We start from the raw sequence: 16,232 nt of genomic DNA, 5'->3' as shown, positions 1-16,232 counted from the left end.
CCCCCCACAGCAGTACCAAAAGGTTGCAGCGCCTTTCACTGAGGGTGTCCTACCTTGAGCAGGAGCTGCTCAACACCAAAACCCTGCTCGAGACCCTCCGCAAGGAGCATGCCGACCTGGCCCAAAAAGTCAACAGCAGCCAGCAGTAGGAGGAGACTGTCCCTTGCCCCTTTTTTAAAGATTTCTGGGGGTGGGAATTGGGAGTTGGGTTTTCTACTTTTTTTAACTTAGTTTTCACGGACATTCGTTGGGGTTCGGGAGGGGGGGTGGGTTGGGTTTTGCGGGAGATTATTTATGTTAGGGATATAAATATACTTTAAACTTTATCGTAGCATACGTGTTTTTTACTGCTTTTGAGGCTGGTGGGTAGGGGTTTAACAGTAAGTTTGTTTTCCTGAAACTTAAGTGGCATCTTGATTCAAGTTGTGTAAGTAATTGATCAAATGTTTTCAAAACTATGTGCCTCTCACAGAGTAAGTGAATTCAATAGTCCTTGGACCGCCAGTCTCTCGTCTCTCCTAATACTCCAGTATATTACCTCACCCCAAACGCTTATCTGACCTGTAATTTGTGTCTGGAAATAGGGCTAGGCACAGGGCTGGCTGCACGGGAAATGGCGATTAAGGTTGGCAATCCTGGGCGGATGAAATGTCATCATTGCGGTGGTACTAGTGGTGTTACACAGTGGCAGTTGCAGCATCTGAAGAAAAAGAAAATGAAACCCGTAGCATTAGAACGGTACGATAGAGAATATAGCAGGTGACAGTACACTAGAACAGTGCCACAATGTAGCCTAACAAATGGTAAAGTGTTGAAAGTATAACTACTACTTGCGTTGAATTTCTTTGACATTGGCTAATACTACAAGAAATAGTACTGAAGGTGAAGGACACAGCAGCGTAATCATTTGCCACGCCTAGGAGGAGGATGTTCTAGATGAGCAATCAAGTTGATGGCGCACATGAAAATCTGCTTTCATTTGCCAATAGTCATGGGTCTGTGTCAAGCTGAGTAGGATATATCCTCGGATTCTTTCACCAGCCTGTTGCTATGACCTTATCCTCCCCAGCAAGTGTGTGGAATTATTGCTGTCATTTAGTCACACATCAATCAAAACCACACAGCCCGGAGGAAGAGGGTTAGGGTTTGGAAAATGGATGGGAATGGGGGTTTTGGGGAAAGTTTTGTTGAGAGAAGAAAAAAAAGCACAGCATGGTCAAACAATAATTGAAGATAAACAAATCTTTGGGTACAAAGCTATCCATAAATCTTTTTAAGTGACATAAAGGAAGTGCATGCACTACTGCATGCATGGTTACTGAAAAGTAAGTAATACTTTAGACAACTGTGAATGAAAGAATGCGACAGTACAGGGCTGCAGTAATTATGCGTTTTCACTTGGCTATCTCTGCACTCAGAGTAACACTTCGTACATTAAATTAGGTATGAAAAAATAGCAGAATTAAAACCTATACAATGGCTGTAGGGATGAATTTAGAAGCAGAGATCAAAGAAATGCAGAGTCACACTCATAGAAGTTCACAGCAATAACATTACTTAAAAGATATTTAGAAAAGAACAGATACTGTATCTGTATGTTGTTGTAGTTTTCCTGTTGAATTTGGGAAGTTGCATGCATCCAACCATTCCTTTATTAGCGGGACTCCTCCATTCCATCTGACGCTCCGTCCATCAATGTTGGTGACCAGAAGACACCCTGTCCACTGCCTGCCTGGCGGATGCTGAATTGCGGCTCGCTAATGTGAAGCCTGACTTCATCCTTTTTTTCCCCATTGCACAGGCTGAAACCCGGCCTGTAAATATTGATGGAAAAACAGGAAGTTATATTAGAACACCACTTACAAATAAATATAAGGTATGTACGCTGTGTAGAGCAAAAAGTCACACTTTGAGTTTCCTAATAGACAGTACAATATTTTTGAAAGTGCGTACGCTGTCTGAGTGTTCTTTTGAAGGATGAATAGTATGGGCGAATTAATTTTGGCGGATCTTTTCCCTCAAGCTAGGTGTACTGTAAACTGTGTTTTAGAACAAAATTAGACCTTCCCAGCAGTGCTCCCAGACCCTTACTAAACCCAGTCGCAAAAATGTAGAAGACCCCCAATCAGATCTCAAAAACGTGCGATACTGCTACCTGTCAGAGGCCTAGTAGAAAATGGTGACCAAACGTACTTTGAAAGTAAAGTAGGCCCAAATACCCCCTTACCCACCATGGATTGTATTAAAACTACTTGCAAGCAAGCAAAAGTATCCATACCCAGCATTGCTCCAAGACTCGCAAACCTCCCCACAAACACCAGGAACCCCCACAAACTGCCCCCCGAAAACGGTAGAGTCAGTGAAATCTCAGAAAATGCAAAAACTTTTTCCACAGGGATTGTCTCCAAAACACTTTCTTTCGGGTATTAGACCTTCCCAGCAATGGCCCCAGAACTGTCAACCCGGGCGAAAACAAGTTTAACACCCCCAACAAGCCAAAAGGCAAAACCCGGGAAAAGCCACACTTAGAACATTTTGGGCCTACCTGGAATTCAGGCCAAATGCGCTCTGCAGCTAGGCTCTAACTCCCCTTTTCCACCATGGATTTCCTGTAAAACAAATGCAATCAACATTAGAATGTGCCAGCAGTGCTCACAGACCCCAAAACCCACCCCCAACAACCTAAAAGCCCCCCAAACAGCACCCCAAAGACAGGCAAAAGATCAAAAGCGCAAAAACTTTTTCTGCTCCGATTTTCTCCAAACCACTTTTAGCCGGTATTACACCTTCCAAGCAAGGCCCCCAGACCCGTGAACCCGGGCAAAAACAAGTTTCACCCCCCCCAAAAAGCGGAAAAGCAAAACCGGGAAAAGTCACACTTAGGAAACTGTGGGCCTACCTGGAATGCAGTCCAAATGATCTCTGCAGCTAGGCCCTAACTCCCCTTTTCCACCATGGATTTCCTGTAAAACAAATGCAATCAACATTAGAATGTGCCAGCAGTGCTCACAGACCCCAAAATCCACCCCCAACAACCTAAAAGCCCCCCAAACAGCACCCCAAAGACAGGCAAGTGATGAAAAGTGCAAAAACTTTTTCTGCTCCGATTTTCTCCAAACCACTTTTAGCCGGTATTACGCCTTCCAAGCAAGGCCCCAGACCCGTCAACTCACCCGCAAAGAAGTAGAACACCCCCACAAGAGCAGAGTCTTTCTTCATTGTGCGCAATCCAGCCATCTGCTTTGAGGGAAATAGGAGTCTGGAGGAGGAGGATAGAGGAGCATGTTCTTGTGAACTTGTGAACCTGAGGAATGCAGACTGCGGCACCTTCAAATCAATAAGAAAATAAGTGAAGACAGTTCTGCTGATGGGCTTGTTTTATTGATTAGGTGATTAAAGTTTTTTTTTATAGATTTTGCAAAACAAAGAAAGACAGACACACAGGAATAAAAGTGAATAAGGACGAAAAAGAAAGTTAGTGATTCATTGACTCATTTTCAGGGCTCGGTGTCAGGGAAGAAGAGCTCGTCCTCAAACTCTGCTAATTCAGACGGGAGTAGGTCAGTTATGTTATGTTATGTTATGTTATGTTACGTTTCTTTTGTATAGCGCGCAGCGACTCAAAAAGAGTATCCTGGCGCTTTCACAGCGAGACCTACAGAGAATAACACAACACGACAATAAAAACAGAGAGGGGATAAAATAAACGGAGAAGAAAAGCCTATAAAGTAAACAACCAAGTCTTAAGACCTTTCCTGAAAGCCAGCAGGCTAGTGGCGCCACGAAGTGTCAGCGGCAGGGCGTTCCACAGCTGGGGGGCACGCAACCCAAAGGAGCGACCCCCAATGCGGGCTTTTTGGACGCGCGGCACAACAGCCAAAAACTGTGACTCTGATCTAAGCGCCCGGGCCGGATGATAAAAAGACAGTCTCCTTTGGAGATACTTTGCGTCTCCAGAGTGCAGGGCCTTATAGGTCAAAGTCAGCGTCTTAAAAATAATACGCTTGCGAATAGGCAGCCAGTGCAGGGCCTGCAAGAGGCCCGACACCCTAGCTCGCCTATTTAAGCCATAAATGGCTCTTGCCGCCGCGTTCTGCGTCACCTGGAGGCGCTGTAGCAGATACTCCGGCAGGCCCAGGTAGAGGACGTTGGCATAGTCCAACCTGGACCCGATCAGAGCCTGCACAGTCAGTTTCCGATGTTCTTCCGACAACAGGGGTAGAAACTTTCTTAGTACCTTCAGGAGACCGAAGCAGGTGCCCGTCACTCCCAGAATCTGGGCTCTCATCGACAAGCCCTTGTCCATCATAACCCCCAGATTCTTGGCAACTAAAGATGGAGAGGAAGGTGGAAACATGTTAATAGGCCACCAGCCATGCCAGTCAGGGTCAGACGCACACCCAAAGAAGAGCACCTCAGACTTCTCGGGATTGCACTTGAGGCCACTCAAATGAAACCATCTGAAAACAGCCCCAAGGCAATCCCGGATGCTCTCCCCGTTAAAATCTCCTCCCCTCTCACAGGAGAAGAGGAGCTGAGTGTCGTCTGCATAGGACACGATCCGGGCCCCGAAAGACTCCGCCAGTGCCGCCAAAGGGGTCATAAAGATGTTAAAGAGGGTCGGGCTCAAAATAGAGCCCTGAGGGACCCCAACACCCAGTGGCGGCATCACAGCAGAATCCGGCGGGGTCCAGACTGTTTGTCGGCGGTCGGCTAGAAATGAAGAAAACCAGCTGAGCACCGTCCCCCTGAGGCCTATCTCGAAAAGTCTCGAGAGCAGACGATCATGGGGGACGGTGTCAAACGCCGCCGACAGGTCCAACATGACCAGCATGGCCCTGCCTCCAGAGTCCAGAACTCCTTTGATGTCTTCCGACACCTCCAGGAGTGCTGTCTCAGTACTGAGATTAGGGCGGAAGCCTGATTGGGAGGCATGCAAAAGCTCATGCACTTCCAAAAAATTGGAGAGCACCATTTGAATGTGTGTCCTCCAGTTAACAGGGAAGAACTTCCCTCATCTAAGTTGGTGTCCTCCTCGTTTTCTTCCTGCGTGCATTCTCGTATTTTGTAATCTGGCGGTATGAAGTGCTGATTCATCTTGATCATTGTTAACCTCTCCACATTTTTGGGCGAGAGGCAGGTCCTTTTGGAAGTTACAATGCCACCAGCAGCACTGAAATCACGTTCAGAAGACACGCTTGCGAGTGGGCAAGACAAGTAATTTATAGCCAGGTTGGTGATCTCTGGCCACACATCTCTTTTCCCATGCCAATACGCCAATGGGTCATGAGGAACATGGACCTCTGTTGAGTCATTCAGATAGGCCTGCACCATCAACTCAAGGTTCTCCAGGGTTCCTCCACTTTGCTTACTTTTTTCTTGGACCATTTGAGAAGCACACCCAAGCTGAGTTAGCCAATCCTCTTCTTCACACAATATTACTGTTGTGTCTGGTGCAGATGATATGGTTGCTGGTGTCGTTAACGGCTGAGAGGGAAAATCACTCACTTCTGCCACAGCCACAGATGCAGAAGTGGATTTTTTGGACTGCGGATGGCCTGCTGATGTACTACCTTTTCCTTCAATTTCCTGCCGTTCTCTTTCAAACCGAGTGGCTGACACAGTTAGCCTAAGTTTGTACTTTGTAACATCCGCGTCATCAAAAGGAAAGAATACTCTGCCTGCCACTGCCTTTTTGTACCGTGGATCCAGAATAGTAGCAGAAATGTAATGCTGTTCTGTGTGGATCATTTCAAGACGATCCTCGCGAAGTAGGCGCTGTAATAACTTCTCCACTAACTCAAATGCTTCTTCCTTTCCATCTTTTTCAAACGTAGAAGACACCGCCTTCAGTTGGTGCTCTAGCATGCGCAACAATGGGATAGCTTTTCCCAAATTACAGTCCTCCCTGCTGACTGCACGCGTGAAGACCTCAAAAGGAAAAAGCATGTCAGTCAGGCTTTTAACTAGCTCCCATTGCTCCACCTGTATCCTCATGTCTATCATAGGTGTACCCAGTTTAAAGAAATACTGATCGACTACCGCATACTGCTCATACAGACACTCAAGCATGTAGAAGGTTGAGTTCCAACGTGTTTCCACCTCCTGGATGAGTGCTTTCACTGGCACTTTACGTTCATGCTGCAGGCACCTCAGCTGCTTCCGGGCCTTAAAAGAATAGTTGAAATGTGTGCACATTCTTCGGCAGGTGGTCAGTAACTCGGAGACTGGACTTTCTTCACTCAAGAATTTTTTAACAACCAGGTTTATACAGTGCGCCAAACACGGAACTCTGAAATAGTTACCCTTATCCATGGCCTTAACTACATTGGCGCCATTATCCATGGAAACATAACCAATCATGCGTTTTCTTGGGGACAGACATTCAAAGACCTTTGTGTTAAACTCATGCAAAATGTTTTCTCCTGTATGAGTTTTCTCCATGGCAAACATGGCTATTGTTGCATGTTTCCGAGCAGCTTTATAAACTTTGTCCGTGTCAACACCTGCGTTTAGCTTTGCTTTAACCCCTAAAAAAGAGACCCAGTGTGCAGGGAGGCACATGTAATCAGTGGCTGCGCAACTGGTCCACATGTCTGTTGTCAGATGTATAGTGTAAACAGCACTCTTCTGCAAAGCTGCCCCAATCACCTCCAGCACATCTTCATGTAGTGCTGGAACCGCAACTCTGGCAAAATAGAACCGGCTAGGAACCTTCCATTTAGGGCAGAGCGTTGCCACCATTTGAAGAAAACCAACCCCTTCCACAAAAGAAAAAGGGAGAAGGTCCAGCGCCAGCATTATAGCCAGCTTAGTGTTATACAGACGCGCCGTTGGGTGGTTGCGTTCAAATGGCGCATCTGAAAACAACATGCTTCTAATGGTGGGCTGGACCATTTTACGGGATGATGATGACTTGTTTGACCCAGTTACGCTCAGTGATGATGAACTTTTTTGCATTGGTGTCTCACTCTCTCGCACACTCTTAGTTTGGCTCATATATCTTGCAGGGGGTGTGCTGCTGACAGGGGTACTGGGTGTAACTGAAGAAATGTTTGATGCTTCTTCCTCCTCGTAATCAGCAGATGAAACATCAACGGATACAATTTGTTGACTTGCAATTCGGGCTGCCTTGATCTCCCTTAGGTGCGCATGCCATTTGACAGTGGGCTGTCTCTCAAGATGACCTCTCTGGCCTCCGGTACCATAGTTGGTACCAAGCTTACCACGACTAACTCGAACCTTACAAATGGTACAAATGGCTATGTTTTCCCTTGTTGGGCTAACACTAAAGAAGTCCCAAACTGCGGACTTCAAATGTCTGTGGGGGGCGGAGGAGGCGATACTGGGAATGCTAATAATGCCAGATGAAGTGGAGGTTGTGTGCTGCCGAAATTTAGTACGTTGTGCACTTACAGCACCACTAATTGAGGAAATGGAGGTCGAGGTGGATGGAGGTCCCTTCTGGCGAGAAAATGTGGAAGCTGTAGGTGGTGGTGTACTAGTTAACTGCATTGGTGGTGGTCCCATTGACACGTCGCCAACATCACGCTCAGCAGCATTTCGGGCTAGGGTAAAAATGTCTGTTTGCTGCATGCCCGCTGAGGCTGGAGTGACGTCTATGATGACTGCACCGTCGTCGTGAGAGTCTTCATCAGCAGGAGTATACGCCACTTCTTCTTCAGCGTCATCATCATACTCCATAACTCTGAGACTTTCGGGACCTTCCTTTTATGCTTAGCTACCTTTGTCAGATCATGGTGTGCCTCACTCTCAGACAGGCCTGCTGGTTCCCAAATTTCATCCATATCATCAGAAGGAAGGGGGCTTGAAGAAGATGTAGACACCATCCTTGATATTTTCCTGGCTGGGGATCTGGAAGACAATGAATCATCAGGAGGAGTGGCTTCCTCATATGATACCTCGGCTTGAATGTCGATTTCCTGATGTGCCCCTACTGCGGGAGGAACAACTATTGTGGACACTTGTGCCGCTCCATGCACCTCTGCTTGTGCATCTCCTTGCGGCACCTCTCCTTCCTCATGTACTTGGGCTTGTACTACTTGCACATGTGGTTGTTGTTGCGGCTGTGGTTGTTAAACACTCGTCAGATGAGTTACAACAACCTGTGTTGATTGAGGGATGCTGCTACTTTCTTGCGATGAGCCAACATCACTGGTCGATGGTGATTGAACAACTATACTGGCTGCCTCTGCAGCACTCAAGGGCTTGGACCTAAGTTGGCGTGGTGGTGGTGACACTGAGCCCAATAGAGCGGATGTGCTGCTCTCAGCTTGGTCCCCAGCAGACCCCTCTGCTGCTGCAGGCGTACTTTTTTTTCCCAAAAAATGCGGCGGTCGGCACACCAGTCTCCTTGGTAAGTGGCGCCACTTGCTTCTTCTGCTCCTTACTGGCAACTTTCTTGCTAGAGGAGCTACGGGCAACTTTATATGGGGCCATCTTCTTCAGATGTCAGAACAGCAGGCGGCAGTTGCAGAAGTTGCAGAGGTGTCTGTGGCCACACGTGACGTTGTGCTGCACACACCGCAGCAGGACTTCTTCCTGGCACTGATGAGGAACGATGAGGCTGATAATTCGTCTTTCTGCACCTAACAGCAAACGAAGCCAGAGGAACATCAGTTAAATAAATGTTGCATATGTAGAGCTTCAATTAATAGTTTGCAAGTAAGCATTTTTATTATACCCACCCCCCCAATTTGGAAAGACCAATAAAATGCACCACTGACAGAGTCCCCTGGGTAAGCATGAGCGCAAAATCCGTTACGCTCGCGGATTTTGCGAATTTTCGGTAAATTCGCGATCCGCGAACTCCCGTGAATTTACTGCGAATTCGCAAATCCGCGAGCGGCGGATTCCGGGGGCAAAAGTTCAAGCCTTGCTGGCCTGTTGTAACTATTTTACGATGGCGCCGGCAAGCTGCCAGCGCCATCCTAAAATAGTTACTAAGTTAGCTTCAACCGGAAGCTCTAATAGATAAAATAAAGCAGGTGCTCGAGCACCTGCTTTATTTTATCTATTAGAGCTTCCTGTTGAAGCTAATTTAGTAACTATTTTAGGATGGCGCTGGCAGCTTGCCGGCGCCATCGTAAAATAGTTACAACAGGCCAGGCAGGTGTGCCTTCTTCCCAAATATACCATCGAAAATCAGCTGTGATGCTGGACAGAGGCCTTTGCATCCTTGACTTTCACGAGCGCAATCCTCGTGCTGTTCCTGTGGCCAGGAGCTTCTGTATCTTCATCTGCTGCTCTGATCGGTCTCTGACCTTTTATACACACAAGAGGCATGTGCACTCGCATGGAAGCCCCGTCCGTTTGGCCCCGCCCACACACTCGCGGTGTGCACCGTCTTCCCGCCATTTACCCACTATGATAGCTCACTCAAGGTACCCTGCGCCCTTCGGCGCGATTGCATAGTACCACACACCTGGTCGCTGTAGACAACTCTCTGGCACTTTAGGCAGCTGTAGTGTAGTAAAAGCACTATACATTTACCCAACGAGGTAGCACTTACTGATTATCCAGTATAAAGTATTCCAGTTGAGTAGAGGTATGGCACAAAACGGTGGCGTCATCTTGAATAAATATGAAGGGCAGGGTTCATTCTGGCACGATGGTCCTAGCACAAAAATTAAACCTCAACCGGAAGCACTTACAGATATCAATTAAGCATGTGCCCTAGTTGAAGCTTAAATTCAGTGACTCATTCATTGGCCCAAAAAACAATCGTGAGCGTTGTCAAGGCTGGGCAGATGTGCCTTCTTCCCAAATATACCATCGAAAATCAGCTGTGATGCTGGACAGAGACCCTTGCATCCTTGACTTTCATGAGCGCAATCCTCGTGCTGTTCCTGTGGCCAGGAGCTTCTGTATCTTCATCTGCTGCTCTGATCGGTCTCTGACCTTTTATACACACAAGAGGCATGTGCACTCGCATGGAAGCCCCGCCCCAAATCCGCGGATACGCAAATCCGCAAAATCCGCGGATTTTGCGGATCCACGATCCGTGAATACGCAAATCCGCGAATCGTGGATCCGCAAAATCCGCCCATGCTTACCCCTGGGCCTAATGGATGAAAGCATGGCAGACTTGGTGCAGGCCTATGGCACAACAAAGCACACTGCCTGGCTTCAAAATGGCCCCTAGACCCCCACCCACATGGCCAGGCCCTGCCTGTACCAGTTCTAAAAATGCCCCCCACCCACATGGCCATGCCCCATCAACACCCCAAAAAATCGAAAAACACACAAAATCACCACAATCCAATGCCATCCATGCCATCCATGATGTTTACATTCAAGAGACCCCACAGAAGGACTAGACCCATGCACCACTGAGTAACCCTGGGCATAATGGATGAAAGCAAGGCACATTGGATGCAGGCCTATGGCACAAAGCACACTGCCTGGATTCAAAATGGCCCCTTGACCCCACCACATGGCCAGCCCCTGCCTGTACCAGTCATCAAAATGGCCCCCACCCACATAGCCATGCCCCATCAACACCCCAAAAAATCGAAAAACACACAGAAATCACCACAATCCAATGCCATCCATGCCCTCCATGATGTTTACATTCAAGACACCCCACAGAGAGACTAGGCCCATGCACCACTGAGTACCCCTGGGCAAAAGGCCCCAACAACAGCCAAAAAATTGAAAAACACACAAAAAATCACCACAATCCAATACCATCCATGCCCTCCATGATGTTTACATTAAAGAGACCCCACAGAAAGACTAGGCCCATGCACCACTGGGTACCCCTGGGCATAATGGATAAAAGCAAGGCACATTGGATGCAGGCCTATGGCACAAAGCACACTGCCTGGATTCAAAATGGCCCCTTGACCCCCACCACATGGCCAGGCCCTGCCTGTACCAGTCCTCAAAATGGCCCCCACCCACATGGCCATGACCCATCAACACCCCAAAAAATTGAAAAACACACACAAATCACCACAATTCAATGCCATCCATGCCCTCCATGAGGTTTACATTAAAGAGACCCCACAGAAAGACTAAGTCCATGCACCACTGAGTACCCCTGGGCAAAAGGCCCTAACAACAGCCAAAACATTGAAAAACACACAGAAATCACCACAATCCAATGCCATCCATGCCCTCCATGATGTTTACATTCAAGACACCCCACAGAAAGACTAGGCCCATGCACCACTGGGTACCCCTGGGCATAATGGATGAAAGCAAGGCACATTGGATGCAGGCCTATGGCACAAAGCACACTGCCTGGATTCAAAATGCCCCCTTGACCCCCACCACATGGCCAGTCCCTGCCTGTACCAGTACTCAAAATAGCCCCACCCACATGGCCATGCCCCATCAACACCCCAAAAAATCGAAAAACACACAAAAAATCACCACAATCCAATGCCATCCATGCCCTCCATGATGTTTACATTCAAGACACCCCACAGAAAGACTAGGCCCATGCAACACTGAGTACCCCTGGGCAAAAGGCCCCAACAACAGCCAAAAAATCGAAAAACAAAAAAATCCCCACTATCCAATGCCATCCATGCCATCCATGAGGTTTACATTAAAGAGACCCCACAGAAAGACTAGGCCCATGCACCACTGGGTACCCCAGTCCATAATGGATGAAAGCAAGGCACATTGGATGCAGGCCTATGGCACAAAGCACACTGCCTGGATTCAAAATGGCCCCTTGACCCCCACCACATGGCCAGGCCCTGCCTGGACCAGGCCTCAAAATGGCCCCCACCCAGATGGCCATGCCCCATCAACACCCCAAAAAATCAAAAAACACACAAAAATCACCACAATCCAATGCCATCCATGCCCTCCATGCTGTTTACAGTCAAGACACCCCACAGAAAGACTAGGCCCATGCACCACTGAGTATCCCTGGGCAAAAGGCCCCAACAACAGCCAAAAAATCGAAAAACACACAAAAATCACCACAATCCAATGCCATCCATGCCCTCCATGATGTTAACATTAAAGAGACCCCACAGAAAGACTAGGCCCATGCACCACTGAGTGAGTACCCCTGGGCAAAAAGCCCCAACAACAGCCAAAAAATCGAAAAACACATAAAAATCACCACTATCCAATGCCATCCATGCCATCCATGAGGTTTACATTAAAGATACCCCACAGAAAGACTAGGCCCATGCACCACTGGGTACCCCTGGCCATAATGGATGAAAGCAAGGCACATTGGATGCAGGCCTATGGCACAAAGCACTCTGCCTGGATTCAAAATGGCCCCTTGACCCCCACCACATGGCCAGGCCCTGCCTGGACCAGGCCTCAAAATGGCCCCCACCCACATGGCCATGCCCCATCAACACCCCAAAAAATCGAAAAACACACAAAAATCACCACAATCCAATGCCATCCATGCCCTCCATGCTGTTTACAGTCAAGACACCCCACAGAAAGACTAGGCCCATGCACCACTGAGTACCCCTGGGCAAAAGGCCCCAACAACAGCCAAAAAATCGAAAAACACACGCAAATCACCACAATCCAATGCCATCCATGCCCTCCATGATGTTTACATTAAAGAGACCCCACAGAAAGACTCAGTCCATGCACCACTGAGTACCCCTGGGCAAAAGGCCCCAACAACAGCCAAAAAATCGAAAAACACACAAAAATCACCACAATCCAAGGCCATCCATGCCCTAAATGATGTTGAAATTCAACAAAACAGTTGCATCAAGCACCCATAACTAACCCTGGTCCTACTGGATACTGTGGCTACCCACAATATATTTTATTTAATCTTCTGAAAAAGTTCCAAAATTGTTGTTGCAGCAACTGTAATGCCCCAAACAAACAACATCAACTTACTTGTGAAATTTTAATCCAAAAGTGATCCAAAGAAAGTCAAAAAGGCCTCAAATCCAAATATCCAGCAGCATCCACAAAAAGTAATCCTTCCAGGTCAAGATCCAAATCAAAGTGACCAGGACATGAACAAAGCACTGGGAGGAGCCTGCTAGACAGGAACAGGAAGTTGGAGACTGTGGGTCACTTCCTTCCTCCCACCCCCCCCAAAATGGACTCCTTGCAAAAAAAAGTGCAGGCAAATGTCAACCTGAGGAGTTATTCTGATAAAAATCATCATTTTCAAGGTTTATGCTGCCTGCTGGCGGATTTCTTGTGCGAAATTGCAAATTTTGCAATCTCGCAATTGCGAGATTGTCGCTGCCCGCCGCATCTATGTGTTCGCAAGTGTTTACTCCCGCGATGTGTGATCACAGGCCTTTATGACGTACTCGAATTGACAAACTCTCGCTGTGCAAGGTGGCAAGCCGCGATGACGTAATCGCGGTCGACAAACTCCCACGGGATCCCGCAGCAAGATCCAAAATGGCGCAGCACACGCAAACATGGAGAAAAACAACTCTTCAAACGCTGAATGACGGTAAGTGAACGCCGCGCGCCGCAAAATTGTATAATATTGTATTTGTCAAGCGCGACCAAACAAAAAAATCCGCTTCGTGCGAATTTGCGAATTTTTGGCAAATTCGCGAGAGTTTGCGGATTGCGAATTTGCTGAAAATCTGCGAATTCCGCGAGCGGAACGGATTTTACGCCCATGCTTGATTCTTTCAATGTCAGGATGTGGTATATAGCTGGCTAGTACCGGCCATGTAGCTCCTAGTCTACCTAGTGGACTGAGCCTGGTAATGTGATTTTGATGTTTTAGGGTGCCTTTAAACCAGAGCTGATGCTCTTGGTAAGTTAGTGGAATTTCAACGTCCTCAAAAGGAATGTATTCCGCTGGAGGTTCCTCTACTTTGTAGTAGTGGAACTCTTGTGTTACTGGGTGTGCTGCAGGGAACAGAATCCATGAATAGATTACCTCTGCCTGCCGATATTCATGTGCCTCTATAACAAAGATTATTTTACCATCTATCGATGATACTCCATTATTTATAAGCTTTATAGTGATTGTTTCCTTATATTTACCGGGATGAGTATAGCATCCGGGTCATTTTGTTGGAGACTTGTGTCGTCTAAGACTGCCTGAGCTGCTGCTGCAGCTCTCTCCCTTTCGTCATCACTCTCTGACATTTTGTTGACTGAAAGTTTGCAGAGCAAGTTTCAAGGAAACAAAGATAAGGTGCACAATATTTTTGGAACCCTGTATCCTTCAACGTTGAACAAACCAAAAACTAATACATAGGATTTTCGTCCTACTCAGTTATGGCGGATATTATATCCTTTTACCCACTCCAGACATCTATTGGAGTATTTTACGGGAAAAAGGGGTCTGTGTGAAAAGCACGACTGAGTTACTCTAGTATCTAGCGTTAAATTATCGCCTTACCAAACGTTGGGCGCCCTATAGTTTAGTTCCTATATTCCCAATAGGCTCTGTGATTGGAATAATATATACTATAGATTTGACGTAGGACTGAGGTCTACTAGGTCTCTATAGAATATATTAGACCTAATTGTGAGTGCAAGCTAGCTCAGAGGTCACTAGAAACTTTCTCGAATGAACAAGAAGGGACTTGTTTCTGACAACCGCATAAACATGACAACTTTGTTTCCCACGAATAAGAAATGTATGTCTAGAGTCGCGGAAACAACAGATAGTTATTTCACTCAGCCAATCGTGCATGCTTCGTTTCACCAGAGGTGCTAGAAAATTATAAAGGGGTTCTGCCCAAATTACATTCCCATACCTGGGCAAGGGACTTCAAAAAGATGAGGAAGTAGAAAAGGAAGGTACTGAGGAATCAATTCAACATTTACATTTACAACAAGATATATTTAATTATCCTGTTTTTTACAATTATTTGTATCTGAATGAAGTTGTACAAATTTATCAGGACATATATACGTGTCACAGGACAAGGTGACACAAAACAACAAAGTAATCAAAATATCACAAAAAGACACTATATATACAACCTACGTATACAATATATACACTACATATACAACAGTGTACCCTACAAAAAAATACTAATAAAGTAGTTACATTTTTACAATACCCATTCCTAACTTAGAGTGATATATCACAGAAAGGGAAGTCCTCGCAGCGCCTGGGTTGTAAATTCTCCTTAACAAAGAAATGTATATTAATCAGGGCGCCTGACATCAAACACAAAATACAAAAATATGGGGACTCCTTATCACAAAGGTGTCGACGCAGTCGCGGTCGCGTTTCCGCCAGTTGTCTATTTTGGCTTCATCAGGACAAAGGTACTGAAATAATATATTAGAAAACATAAATAATACTAGAACAAGTATCAAATGCCGGTTCAACTCTCACCCATCTGTTATAATGCAGTGCCGAGCACAAAAAGAAACCACACAAAGGGACCAAGAATAATTATTGGAAAGCCCACATGAGGTGGCCAGAAAAGGAAGAATAAGGAAAAGAAATACAAGAAACATATCCAAGATACACCCCTAGGTGACTAATACTATCACCGTGCCTAAGTTTAAAATACCCGAGCGCGTACTGAGCAATAATGCAGAGGGCAAGCTGAAGAGGCACCCGGATTACCCGACTACAAGCCCAAAGCTTACTAAATGTACCTTGAAAAAATGTATAATCCACACGGGATAACTAATCCTGGGGCAGGGAAAGCTTCCTCATCTAGTGCACACAAATCGGGCCCTGAACAGAGGAGAAAGCAAACAGGGAAATATCCTTAGTCAGAGCTATAGCTTAAAACACACGTCTATTACTCTGGGGGGCTCTTGCTCTCACATACCTCAGATAAATGAGGGCATCCGCTATAAGGTCCAAATGTCAACTCGCTCATCCGGCTACTGGGGGCGATTATATCAATTTAAATGAATTCCTGAAACCTCCTGGTGTCGCCATGCAAAGAAACAAAAAACAACACGGGGTGACCCCCTATCAGTCACGGAGGCCCAGGGACCAAAAATTATATGTCGGAGTATTACTAATGCAGCAGGCTCCCAATCGTACCTTATCCGTGCGTCAAGGTCGTGAAGAATGAATCCGCATTCAGGGTACTCAAGGCAGCAAAACATCTGCGTAGTCGAGTAAAACCAGGTTCACTAGACGCGCCATAAGAAGCGTGATGATATCACAAGTGATGCGTCTCAGGGAGGCAACAGAAACAAAGGACTAATTGCCTGGACTGCAGTTCGACTACACGGCCCTCAACGAAGGGGACAGAGAAGAGGGACTCCAAACTACGTTCCACTCGGTGGCGCCGGCTACAATT

The sequence above is a fragment of the Lissotriton helveticus genome, chromosome 5_1 (assembly GCF_964261635.1).
Source record: "Lissotriton helveticus chromosome 5_1, aLisHel1.1, whole genome shotgun sequence".
NCBI lineage: Eukaryota > Metazoa > Chordata > Amphibia > Caudata > Salamandridae > Lissotriton > Lissotriton helveticus.
This window is presented reverse-complemented; position numbering follows the sequence as displayed.